This window comes from Cryptomeria japonica, chromosome 3 (assembly GCF_030272615.1).
Source record: "Cryptomeria japonica chromosome 3, Sugi_1.0, whole genome shotgun sequence".
In the NCBI taxonomy this organism is placed as follows: Eukaryota; Viridiplantae; Streptophyta; class Pinopsida; order Cupressales; family Cupressaceae; genus Cryptomeria; species Cryptomeria japonica.
Window position 1 is genome coordinate 887,505,650 of NC_081407.1, and position 14,710 is coordinate 887,520,359.

Consider the following 14,710-nt stretch of genomic DNA (forward strand, 5'->3'; position numbering starts at 1 on the left):
CCTTATTACAAAATGATCTAATTAACTGACCTATATACCCCTTTACAATCCATCATGTGTTATGTCAACTTACAAAGATAATTATAATATGAATATACATGTTGGCTCGATAACATAAATACATTAATATCAAAAACAATTGTCAATGTCGAATCTCCCAAATTATGTCAGCCTCCAATACTGATAACTTGAATGTGAACCATGTCGTCCTGCAATGCCGGTACCCAAGGAATTCCTTCTAACATGTCGGTGCTAGTGTTGGTGTTGGTTAAGTGTTTGTCGATAAACTACTAAACCAAAACATGAAGCCGGAACATGTTGCCATGTTGCCATCAATGATAACATATTGAAACCAACCAATTGAGTGTCAATTGCCAACAATCTCCCCCTTTGGGATTGATGGCAACACTCATGTGAAAAATGATCATGGTTTCCATCTGTTGGTTTCATCTTGAGCTGGCTGCCCCTGAGATGAATATCCATCTAAACAAAATATACCTTCAAATCTCCTGAATATTTTTCACCTATACCTCCCCCTTTTACATCAATGCCATAAAAAATAATAAAAACCAGAGCAAAGAATGAAAATACTATACAAAGAATGTCACAAAAATACCTTACCGGAGCTGAATATATTTAAAAATATCCGGATAGGCTTTCTCCAAAAGCCCTAGATAAGTATCCCAACCTGATTTGAAAGCCAGAAATAGATACAATTCCATTTAGCATATGGGCAAACGACTCTTTCTCATTAAGCTCTGCCGGTGTGGGCTTACCAGCCATATTAATACATTTCTTCTTATGTATACTTAATGAATCCAATCGGGGACTCACCAATCCTCTAAGACCTCTGGCTCTCCTTATGATTTTATCTTTTTCCTTATCAAGAGCTAAAACATGGGCTTCCAAAACCAAAATCTGACCATCAATAGATGTAGTCAATGAATGTGAACCATCAAAAGAATCGACTATACCTACAATCTCCTCCTGAATATCCTTAATCCTTTTATCTATCTTGGTTGTAAGTAAACCCGTGTTACAACATACTATAAATATTATTACATTGCCTTAAAGAGTTATCTATCAACTTCAACCTGTCATTAATCCTCCTTCCTCTTCGACTCAATCATCTGATCAAATGTAGCTCTCTTTGCCTGTGTAAACCTCTCCAGTTCCTGTCAGTTTGATATCTGCTGTAAAGACTGGAAGTCCTTTGAAATGTGCTATGTGATTGTTTTAAGCTTGCCGGATGGGCCTGCTTCTTTGTCAAATTTGCACTCTAGGACAAGTCTATGAAAAACAATGATAGATTGATCAATAACCTCTTTGTCCATAGATCCTTCATCATTTTTTGTGCATCCATCATCATGAGCTTTGTAGAACTCATCTTTGTTATGCTTTTCTTTTCAACCTGTGAGGTGTCAATTGCCAACAATGATGGGCTCACTACTGGTTCCCTGTCGGATTCCTCTTTCTTCTCCTTTGATGGTCTAGCTTTTATAGCTTCCTCACTTGCATCGGTGGCTTCACCACTTGGTGCAATATCAGTAAGTGTCGGTTCCTCCTTAAGAACTGTGTCCTCATCTTGTACATTCTGATCTGAAGGACTATTGTCCTCAACATTAGTAACCTTTACACTCTCTGTATCTATCGGTATTTCAACATTTGACTGTTCATTAGTTTCTACTGGGGGCTCTATATCCAATATCTTAATATTTTTTAAAATTGAGGGTGAAGTACCTACAATACCTTTACCTTTCCCTTCAATTAGTATGTCTATAGTATATGTATTAGGTTCCGGTGAAGTATAAAAACCATGGTTTGCTGCAAAGAATTGAACCCATGCCTTGTGGGTCTCTTTGACTATCTCATTAACCCTACCTAACATAAGACTTACTATTTTGTGTTTGATGTGAAAAATCTTTCTATCTACAACCTCAAGTGTCATGTCCATCTCCTCTGGAGTAATAGAAACACAAATAGATAGCAACTCTTGAATCTTTATATGTCTGTCCTCTTCCATTGTTGATAATCTTCTAGCATCTAAAATGTCATATAACTGTGTCGGTATTTGGTTTTCAATTTCTAACAAGGCTTTCTTATATATATCCAAATACAACAAAACCAATTCCTCAACTTCTCTATGTTCATCATCAACCAAATGATCATAATAAAATTGTGCATTCTTCAACATACCATCTTTAGTTATTTCATCAACCAATTCTACACAATTCTTGGGTGGAATAATAGTTACATTACCAGATACAAGTGCAAGATCGGTGTCATCCTTCTTCTTTCTTCTTCCAGTATTGGATGGGGCAAAAGGTTTTTCTTTTGGTTCTCTTTTCTATGTCGGTACCCTGATTATAACTTTCTTAACTGGTTGCTTCTTTTCTTCCACCTTAGCCTCTTCAATTTTCTTCCTTAATACCCTTTTGAATGCTAAGGGTGTGTCATCATTAGATCTAGAGTCTGCTAAAATTGGCTCAATGAATATTTCTGGCTCTTTCCTTTTCCTCCCTTTTTCCGGAACAACATCAATCAATGCTTTGATATCTTGTGAAACATGTTCCACAAACTTGCTTGCCTTGACTTGCTGCTTCTCTCTCTTCTTTCAGTTGAACCTAGTTTCAACCTCTTGCTTTTTCTACTTAGTAGTACCAAAGGTTTTTACAGTTTTATCAATAGGTAAATCAATTAGCAATTGTGCATAAGCATCTAGAATTTGTGCATCAACTTCATAACCCATTTCCTCAATCCAAATCTTATGGGGCTTAACTACCTCCATCAAAGTTTCATCTTTCTTGACCATGAAGCATATCTCGGTTGAGTACTTCTCAACAATGTGCTTTGGAACCCTCTCCCTAGAATTCATAGCCTTTTGAAATTCCTCAAAGTAACCACAGACTTTTTCATCACGCTGGCTATCGAATGTAGCAATGGATTATTTTAGCTGCCTCCCTACGGGGATATAAAATGCCCATTGTCTCATCCCAAACCTAGGAGTCTCATTAATGAAAAACAACATTAAACAGACAATTAGGTTACCATATCAGAATGTTCCTTTCTTCTCTCCTTTGATCTTTCCTAGGTTAATCAATAATTCATCCAACATCCAACCACATGATCTAACTTCTCATTCTCCCTCATCATGTTATGAGCTACATAAATGTAGGAGCTAGAAATAGAATTCAATCGGTTTTATTGAGTTACCTTGTAACCAATAATCATGCTTCTGAATCTGATATCTTTGTCAGTGATAGTGCTAACCCTCATTGATCACTTGTCTGATGTTGTGCCAGTGATCTTATTGACCTGATCGTTAGAAACCTTATTCTCAGGACGTTGTCCAATCTGCAGTAGATCAGTGATTGCCCTGATGGCCTCCTTCGAGATCTTATACGGTCTATCCAACCAGATAAATTCTCCATGCACTCTACTCAAAACATATCTAACAATCTCATCTTCAAATTCTGAAATATCCAAAATGCTGGTAAAACCTAGATCCTCAATATGCTGGTACTCAGGCTTAATCTTCCCAGAACCTCCCATTAACTCGCTCATGTACATGTTCTTGATATCACTCATTCCCAAATCCTCAATATGACAGTGAATGTAAGCTCTAACATCTTCATCATACACGACTCCTTCCGGGACACAGTGAAAATCACCAATTGAATCATCTAGGGTGGCTATATGTGGGTATCGCTTGAAAATTAGCTTAGGATGGTCCTTGACCTCAACAACAGTAAGATTTGCAATAAACATAGGTACAAATTATGATCCCACTTCCATGATGAAAGATAAATACTTGAAAGATAGTTGCTGGTGAAAACCCTAAAAAACTTTTCTGATTGTTGGTGAAATCACTCAAGATGATATCAATCACATTGAATTGCCTTAGACTGCCTTTAAATCGCTCTGAAAGCAAAGTGATCAGAAATGAAGTGAATTCAACCTTTTAACCTCCAAGAAAAACCCTAATCCATCATTGACATGAATGACTTCCAGTGGAAGATACCAGATATCGATCAAACATCTCCATGCCGGATAAGCCTCTCCAATGTCTGGAACATCTTCCAGAACCTCTTCTTAGGGCATATGCACTATCTTCATGGAGTTTTGCCTACCCCTAAGGCATCTTCCTTAGTTACCGTATGAGCTTTTTGTTGGTGTAGGAGCAGCCTCCTCTGCCAGTTGAGTAACCGGAGCATTTCCATCTGTTGATTGTTCTTTTGACTTCTTGACCCATCTTTGGGTATGATCTTGCTGGATTTCATGTACCTTCTCTTTCCCTTTCTCATTTGATCCATCATTGCCAACCAGTGGATTTCCACTTCTACGAAACTTAGCAATATGTCCAGCCTCATACATGCATAGCATGTAACATTGTTCTTTTGAATTGCTTTGCTAAAACTGATGTAATTTCTTGACCTGCATTGATTATCCATATATCTAAATTTTCCACATGCATAACATTTAACATTCATTCTGTAATATTCTGTCTTATGATCATACTTATTGCATTTATAACATTGACCAGGAGAAGAATAAGGGTTCTGATTTTCTCTATTTCTACATTGCCTAGCCATGTGACCAAATTTATTACAAACAAAGCATCTACCATTAAATTTGTAAGCATTAAGTTGCCTTACCGGTGCCTTATGATTTTAATCTTCGTTTGTAGTACAGGAACATTGATCTTGTTCAAATCCAAGTCCACTGGAATCTCCATTCTGCCTTTGTCTTTTCAATAACTCATTTAGTCGTGTTGAACTAATCTTGAATTTTTCTTTATACTCACTTACAATAGTCATATCATCTCTCAGAATTATCATTTTTCTCTCAAGTTCTTGTTCATTACTCTGGGATTGTACTAAATCAGTTCTCAACATATCATTTTCATGAGCCAACCTTCCACATTATTCAAATTTGTTTTTTAGAGATACAACAATATTTTCTTCCTTTTTCTTCTGGTCCTCAATCTCTTTTGACATCCTCATAGTTATAGCTTGCATTTCATTCCTCATAACCATGTTCTCTTGACTCAGCTTCTCACATCTCTCATTAAGGGCAACTTTCTCTTAATTATCCTTATTCTGCAAAAGTTCCTTCCTCCTAGCTTGAACAGATGGAAGTCTCTCCTGTAGGAAAGGAATGAATTCTTGAGAAGAATTGAATTCATCTTGTAACTTCAAGTTCTTCATCCTTTCAGCATCATAATCTTCAAGTTCTACCTCAAGTTGCTTTTCCAAACTCATATCCATGGATTCTGGATCTAGGATCTTCCTCAAGCTGTTAAACTTCCTCTGAGGCACAAGGCTCGAATACCAATTGTTGGAATCCAAGAACACTGAGAGGCGGGGGGGGGGGGGTTAATCAGTTTTCTACCAGAATGACCAATTTTAACCTTATTAAAACATGCATTCACCAACTGGTATACCAGTACATATAGAATTGAAAGAAGTAAAGAAACCAATAAGCCAATCACACAAATGAATACCATAACACAGAGAATTATACATGGAAAAAATTAAAGAAAAAAAACCATGGTGGGATTTGTGACCCACAATATCAACCCACTGGCCATATGAAGAGATATTACAAAATATAGGGGCCCGCACTTGTAGGAAGGCTTATAGCCTAGAGCACACTGCTCAATCACAAAAGGAGCCCCATTGACCACATACAAATCCAGACTACAATCCGGAGAAATGATTGAACTGCAATGATAACATATTATATGCCTGAATACAGTTCCAGTTAAGCTCTATCTATTCTAGTTTGAAACCCTAAACCCTTACCGGAATACCCTCTTACATAAATATCCTCACATACATGATCTCTCTCATATATTTTGCATCTCCATTACCTTACATATCCATATCATTTCCTTATTACAAAATGATCTAATCAACTGACCTATATACCCCTTTACAATCCATCATGCCTTATGTCGGCTTACAAAGATAATTATAATATGAATATACATGTCGGCTCAATAACATAAATACATGAATATAAAAAAAAATTGCCGATGTCGAGTCTCTCAAATGACGTCGGTCTCCAATATCGATAACTTAAATGTGAACCATGTCGTCTTGCAATGCCAGTACCTAAAGAATTCCTTCTAACCTGCTAGTGTCGGTGAAGTATCTGTCGGTACACTACTAAACCAAAATATGAAGCTAAAACATGTTGCCATGTTGCCATCAATGACAACATATTAAAACCAACCAATTGAGTGTCAATTACCAACACTAACTATTGCTCCCTAGCTACTCCTTAGTTACTGACAATGCTTCTTCAAAGACTCTCCAAGTGTTTATATATCAATTCCAAACACTAGAGCGATTTGCATCAACTTTTGTTGGGTCTAGATCCAATCGTAACATATGTGTCAACTCCATATGCTTGAAGAGGGCCCAAACTAGATGCAGATAAGTGTGGACCCATTTGTATGTTATTTAGCCTTATGTCAACCATGTGACACGCTCTGTAGACTCACCAAGGTTCGGGAAATTCCCATGTGCCTCCATATTTAGGTCTGTTATGTTGTCCTCTGAGACACTCTTGCATGAGACCCTTGGGATTATTTGAAAAGTACACCTCGTAAATTACCAGATTTTCTCCCCATCACTCCAACTCAACCTCTAAGACTCATATTGCATCTTCTATTGGCTTTTTCTTCCACTTGGTCAAGTATTCCTTATACTCTTTTCTTCAGGTGTTGTGTCTTGTCCAGCTATCTAGAATCTATTTTATTTGCTCTAGTGGTGCTTGCAACAATTGGTCCTAGCGTGGTACATCCATGCCACCCTTCTTGGTCTCTTTCAATGTGAAAATGGTTGAGATTCATGATGTTGAAGATCAGTGAGATGACAATGCCTTTCGGTAGATCCACTTCATAACTAGAATCAAACTTTTGAATGATCTTGCAAGGTCCAAAATTTCAGCTTCATCTTGTTATATGTGCCTACCAGAAACCTCTCCTTCTAGAGATGCACCATGACTTTATCTCAATCCACAAACACCTTCTATCTCCTCATGGTATCTTCATTTTCCTTATACTTATCATTCATGATCTTTAGATGTTGCTTGACTTCCTTATGGACAACTTCCATATGTTCCAAAAATTCCTCTGCTTTTGCACTCATCTTTCCTTCTTAGATGATGTCTCTAAGTTCATCTACTTCCTTAGGATGCATTCCAATAACTATTTCAAATGGTGTCTTTCTTATACTCTAGTTTATTGAATTGATATATGTGAATTTTGTCTGTGGTATTACGAGGTTCCAATTCTCAATTTTATATCCTACCAAACATCTGAGTAAGTTTTTCAAGATTCTATGTATTGCCTATGTCTTCACATTGATCTATGACTGAAATGTGGAACTAAACTTCAAGTTTATTTGCATCTTCTTCAATAATGTCCTCCAAAAGTATCTAGTGAACTTGGTAACTCAAATTTAAATAATGCTCTTTGGTACCACATGTCGCCTAACCAATTCTTGGAAGACTAAGTCAACAATATGTACCACATCATGAGTCTTCTTGCAAGGGATGAAATGTGCCATTTTGGATAATCGTTTCAATACTACAAATATGGATTCATGTCCTCTATGAGTCCTTGGCGATCCAAGGGAAAAATCCATATTAATATTCTCCCAATGTCTTTCCAGAATTGGAAGAGGTTGATACTACCCAATATTCTAGTTAGCTCCCCTATCTACTTCACAAGTCTTACACTCTTAAACATATTTCTAGACATATTTGTGGATTTGAGGCCAAAATAAATTCTCACTCACCAAGGCTACAATCTTGTCAATGTTAAAATGTCTTTCTAGTCCTTCGAAATGCTTTTCTTTGATCAAATTCTCCCTCATTGAACTCTTGGGAATACATGAATCTGTATGAGTGGCCTCAATATCACTACTCAACCAATGCAACTTGAAAATATAGGTGCAATAGTCTAAAGAAACAAGATTAGTTGAGGATGAAAGGTTTTTCAAAACTCATTCAAATTGAAATAAAGGAAGTGTTAGCATGAACGATATAATTCCTGGGACCCAATATTGGGTAGGAAGAGTTTTGACAACTCCACTAAAAATGTGTGTTACCAAGGAATGCATGAAGAGAAGATACAACATCTGAAGGGACCAAGAGAGTACATACAATCAATAAAAACAATGTGCAATAATAAGGCACACACGCATGAGGAAAGAATCACTAAGATCCATTTTTTTCAAGGACACTCAATTGATAAAGTCACTACTGATTGGAAAATAACAAAGGCACAACACAAATCTCCCATAGAACTTTATAAATTTGTACAATAATATGGCACAAAGTTTGTGTGAAATCCCCAAAATACATAGACAAGAATGTGGCATTTTATCTTAGTACATCTATAAAATATTCTTAAAGAGTCCAAAAATAACCAAATGTTGTATATAAATATGAAGAAGCCTCAATGAATCCATCTCATGGAAACAAAAAGTTTAAGGTGCCAAAATAAATAAATAATTAGCCAAAGTGTTAAAACCTAAAATCTAGATAAAGTGCATGGATAGATTTAAAGAGATTTTAAAGATCTTTCCAATGCCACAAGAATCATGAAAAAAGGAGAAACTGGTAAAGAGTTATGAGCTTGAGATCCAAGAAAACACTTCTAATTTAAATAGGCTACTAAATGCACCAACATCAAAATATTTAAAAAACATTTGCACCATTGGAGAGTCTTTTGATTCTAATAATTAGACTATTTTCATTTAGACTTGTCTTCTTGTAGTAAGGTGCTAGGGTTCGTGTGGAAACCCTAGGATACATAATGAAATCTGGAGAGGATATCTTTGTTTTAAACTTGCTCTTGAGAAATGCTTGGGCTTATTATTGTGAGATAGACATTGTAGATGATGATCTCTTTGATAGTGCTCAGAACCAACTTTTCAAAGATATCTCATTTGCTAAATTTTGACACCATATGCAAAATTGATGCAAGTTTTCCCAATTAGGCCAAGTTGAAAAACATTTTTTTTAGCACACAGGGGACTAGCCTCTAGGAACCCATATGACCACAAACTCATCTAGTAGAAAAAAAATGGACCCCTAAGGAACCGCTAGGTAGTGGAGCAATTGCAAGAGGGATGGCATTTCTTGTAAAAGGTGGCACGTCCAAGTAAGGAGATAACAGTAAGTGCTTGGGGTAGAGTTAGGCGCTTGGTGTGAAAAGAAACAATTGACCACATAATGGTAAATGCACCCAACAAAAAGCTTAAATAGTACCAACCACACCTTATGTCGTACTTTAAAAATACTTGATAACATAATTAAATGTGGGGCCCACAAAGGGCACGACATTGTGAAATTTGTGACAGAGAAAAACTATGTGTCGCTTTTAAATATTTTTTATTTGATTGTTTTTTATAGCAACTTAGTGAAAATTTTAAAAGAGAAATACTACTCGATAATATAAAAAAATAAAAAAATAATAATATATATATATATAATTTTGATGACGAATAAATGCAATGGTGAGGTTGATTTGTGTTGAAAGTGCCCTAAAAAATGTTGTTCACTAGATCTGAGCTTCAAACCCTTGTTTTCCAAAGTTGCAAATGGTGGCCAAATTGAGTCAATTAAAAGCCAAATCCAAATTCCTCAAGCCTCTTAAATGCAACGAGATGGACAAAAATACCACCACTATAGCCAAAAAAGTGGTGCAATTAGTAGATCTCACCAAAAAACATGCAATATAAAATGTAAAGATCTATGTAAACCCATAAAGTTCACATGGAAACACAAGAGAAGAGCATACAAGTGTTCACAAGATCAAACTATAAAATCAAATAATAATGAAAAAACTTGATCCATGAAAAATCTCTAAGAGGAAGGGGCTTATCAAATTAAAAGATTTGATACCATGTTGGAGTAATCATCCAAGATATTTAATCTACAACACCAAATAACCCACACATTACAAGAGAGAAACAACAATAGAAGATGGCATTCCAGAGAATCAAGAATATAATATGATGACTATATTATTGATACTTGAGATGATATATTACTATACTATAGGTACCTTCCTTATATAGGTAAAGTAAGGGTATAAGATTTGATGTAGTCAAGGATGGAGTGTTTAGAATGGACAATCCAATCTTGCAACCTTAAATTTTTGGAACACATCAATAGCATAAAATAGAAGCAACATAAAAAGAAGGATCCACATACAAAGACACAAGACACAAGAATTATGTTGGGAAAATCCCTCAAAGGGAAAAAATCAACCTAAAAAGATTCATCCTCATTATATTAGATCTCAGAACTTTACATCTACCACTAAGGCTTCTAACATGCTAGGCCACAACCTAGGATTACTATGATCTCATACACTAACACCACAACACAATATCACCTATGGAATCATATCTAAATGCTTCACGACCTATCCCCATCCTCAACATTGTTAATCACTTCTCCACCCTCTTTCTCTGGATATCCTCTACCTTATTCTGTGTCATGCAACAAACACAAGTCTTGCTTATATATCATATGTACTCCCTAGGTTAATCTGCGTCGACCAATGGTCGACCCTAAGCACTAGACATTCTATAATGTGTAGTCGGCCACCCCTAGATCCTAAATCATCTCTAAACATAAAATAAATCCACGTGGTGTTCAAGACAAGCTATATTGGTCCTAATTCACCTCCACACACACTTCCTGTTGGTGCACATATCCTTCTCTAGTGCATTGAATTCCAAAACAACACCCATTTGGCCAATTTTACTGTAACTACTCTATCACTTCAAACTTCTTTCCCATAGGAGTTCTAAAAACTCTAGAATCTGACACAACAAGTATCAACACATTCCCCTTCAAATTGTAGGTCTCAACTCTTAAGGTTGGTAGAATGTGACACTCTCCAATGTTTCCCATAATATAGTAAACTAACATAGTCTCAAATTTGTCACCTCCAAATATCATTCTGGTAACTCTCCTCTTCAAAAACTCAAATCTAACACTCCTCCTTACATCCTCTGCCTACCATCCAAACTGCAAGGCCACAACATCCAACAATGATAATAATTTCAAATCTTTTGGATCCTCCCAAATGCTCCTGCATCAAAATCCCATGGTTAATTGAATCATGAAACTACCACTTGCCTAGCTACCCATCCTTAGTTGTCTCAAATAATAGTTTTCCTCAACCTCAAGTTTGACGGTATGCTCATGAATCACTATACTACCTCAATAGTTGACAATTTGCGCAGGTCCTCTCCAGAAACCACCTTAAGATTAATTCAGTAATATTCTCATGAATCACTGCACTGCCTCAACATTTGGTAGTCTATTTATCCATTATCTTATCCATTTCTTACTTCCCTAACCCTTCATCACATTTGATCTTGCTTATCATATTCTCCATCCTATCCATCCCTTGATCTCAATAAAAAATAAGGACATAAAATGCAAAACATGTTTTCATAAACCTCTCGATATGTACATTCCTTGTGGACCACAAGCCATTCAATGCACCATGTCATCACCTTGAATTTCCATATCCAGTTCCTTAGCTTGGATAAATATTTTATACCATCATGAGATAGTCATTAAAAATCAAATTAGTCGTGATTCCATAATAAGATGCCTCCATCCTTCACTTATCCATTTCCATCCCATTAGTGCATTCATTTGCTCATATTGCCTTATGCCTTACTAGACACTAGGGGCAAATAAATGCATCTTGCTTGAGAATAAATCCTGAGATATGTATTATAAATTAATCAATGATGTGAAATTTGTTTATTAAATTTTAAAATTAAAAAAAAAACTTTTAAAATCCAAAAAAAAATGATTTTTTTTTAAATCCAAAAAATAAAAACACTTTTAAAAATCCAGAAAAATGCAAAATATTTTTCAAAAATATAAAATCCATAATAAACTATCTCTTTCTTAGACATCGATATTTTGAACAATTCAATCAAAACATTATGTACAAAACAATGAGCTTAACAAATCATGGATCAATAGACAAACTACCAAGCTAGTCTACAACCTTATCGATCAATTGCCTATCAGTTTTAGTATCTTTATAAAATAATGTGGCTCTATGGATACATCATTCTTAGAAAATACACCCTATTAGATATCATGTCCTATAGATACATCTTTCCTACAATGGACATCCTATCAAACATCATTTTAACAAAAACACAAAACTTAGACAAGAAGATTTAAATGGTTGTTGACTTGTTTGGTCTAGTGAGTCTTATCTTTTATTTCATTTATCTTGTATCATGATCCTATGTTGCTCAAGGATGGATCATTATTTTTATCATTTGATTGTTGGTTGTGGTTTGTCTTATCACTCTTTGCAAATGGTATGTGAGTCATCCAGGTTTGATCATATCTAGATGCTTGCATTCACTTGTCATAATAAGCTCAATGATGATATAGCACTATATTAAGAAAAATATTCCATTGTCCTCATACTTTCTATCTATCCATCCATTCCTATCCATAACTACATCTATGGCCATCAATTTATCGTCTCCTTGATCATTTTCTTCTAGCCTCATTCCCCCGTCTTTCCTTTTGAGAGCACACGTGTATTCTCCTAATCCACATGTCCTCTCAGGGGGGACATCATTCTACTAACTCGTCATGCTTCCTTATCCTTATCATGATTAGGGCATCATTCTTCTAGTATTTATCCCATGCCTACCCACTACTTTTTAATCTTCTTTGACACAACGCATAAACCGCATTGTCTCAAAGAGGGGCAAAATGTAGACACCTAAAATTGTCCTTTAATTAAAATAATATTTATCATTTGTTAAATTATTTTATCATAATGAACTCTATTAATTAGGTAAATATTTTTAATTATGTAATTAATTCACTAAGCCTCATCTTTCTAATTATTATTATTTATTTAATTCCTCTCTCCTAAATTAAATACATATTTTATTTATTTATCCTTTCTTTTGTTAATTAAATAAATACTTTTATTTATTTAATTAATTGATTTACCTTTTTCTTCTTATCCATATGACAACATGTCTCTCTAAATTACCTACTCCTCAATCTTAGCCCTTCATTTCAAATTAACCTCTTAATCTTATATGTTCTTATCTTTTACCTTTTTGCCTCTTAATCTCCTCCCTTCATCTTTACCTACCCTCAAATCTTATTGATTCTCTTCATCTATGTGATCTTGGCCATTCATAATCGTTCCTCTTAATCCAAACCCTCCATTTTTAGGATGATCTCTATAAAAGAGGCTTCCTCCTCTCATTTTCCACAACATGTCTTGAGCATACTTACACTCTGCCAAAATCATTCCAACAATACATCATTAGAAGTATACATCATCACAACTACATCCATTCTTCCTTGAGCTCTTGTGCAAGTGCATATAAATTTGAGAGCAACCATTGTCAAATACAATAACAAGGAGGATAGGATAACAATGGAGACAAGCCTCTCTTGCATGTGAAGGTATAACTTTGCTTATTTTATGTTATTTGCATGCATTTGTAAATCTCTATTGATGTTGTTTTGAATTAGATTTTAGAACTATGTTAGTGGTTGGCTTAGTTAGGGTTTACAAATAGGATTCAAATTTAGCATAAATATTTTGGCATGCTCAGTGGGACACTTGTCCCTTTTGTTTCTAATCATTCTTGAGTTTTGTTGTATTTTTGGAAGTTGCAGGTTGGATCCATGATGATTTCACGTTTTCGAAAGTTTTTGTTATATATGTGTCTTTTCTATCATAGTTCTATTTTTGTCATCGATATCTTATGTTTTCACGTATATGGTTGCTTTTGATGCATTTTTGGCAAATCTTGGCACGTCTTTGGTTATTTTTGTGGTGTTTGTGATTAACTAGGGGTTTTTGTTAAATTTGTTGATCCTTGGTCTGAGTGCGCATTTGACTATTTCTATCGCATTTTTGGTCATTCTTGCCACATTTTTTGTCATTCTTTCCAAATTTCAGTCATTCTTTGCATGTTTTTGGCTTTCTATTCCTCCAAAATTTGATAGTTTTTATGAAAACAAATATAAATTTTGCATAAAATATTAAATTTTTAAAATTCAAAATGCATTGGAAATCTAGTTTGATGCTCTTTCTCATTATCTAATTCATTTTTATAGATATTTCTTTTCTTTTGGTAAATTCATTCAAAGTCACCTCTTCTTTTTAAAACTTCATTTCTCATAACGTTTTCATATGAAATCATCTCTTGGTGATTTTTTTCAAAATATATGAGAAACTCGTAGAGTTAACTCATGCATAACATTTATTTGCTTTGGTTTATCATTTTTGGAATATTTTAACACACATGGATTTGTGGATGATAAAAAGGTATTTTGGAGCTCATCGTTGGATCAAACGGTTTCAAAACAAAGGGGAAGCGTTAAATTTAGGTGCACTTGTTCTAAAACCTCTCATTTACATTATAAAAATGATCATAATCTTTTTCATCTATCATAAAATCATTTATTTCTTTAGATCAACTTGCGTGGCATGTCTTCTACATATGAAAAATGGCATTAGAATCAACCTTTCACATTTCAATTTGGACTTAAAATGAACAAGTGTATTTTCATCTCCAAGATCACCTATGTATGATCTCCGTTGGGACCCAATGGTAACCTTGAGTGGTTAGAAATAAGTGATATTGTTTCTATTTTTAGG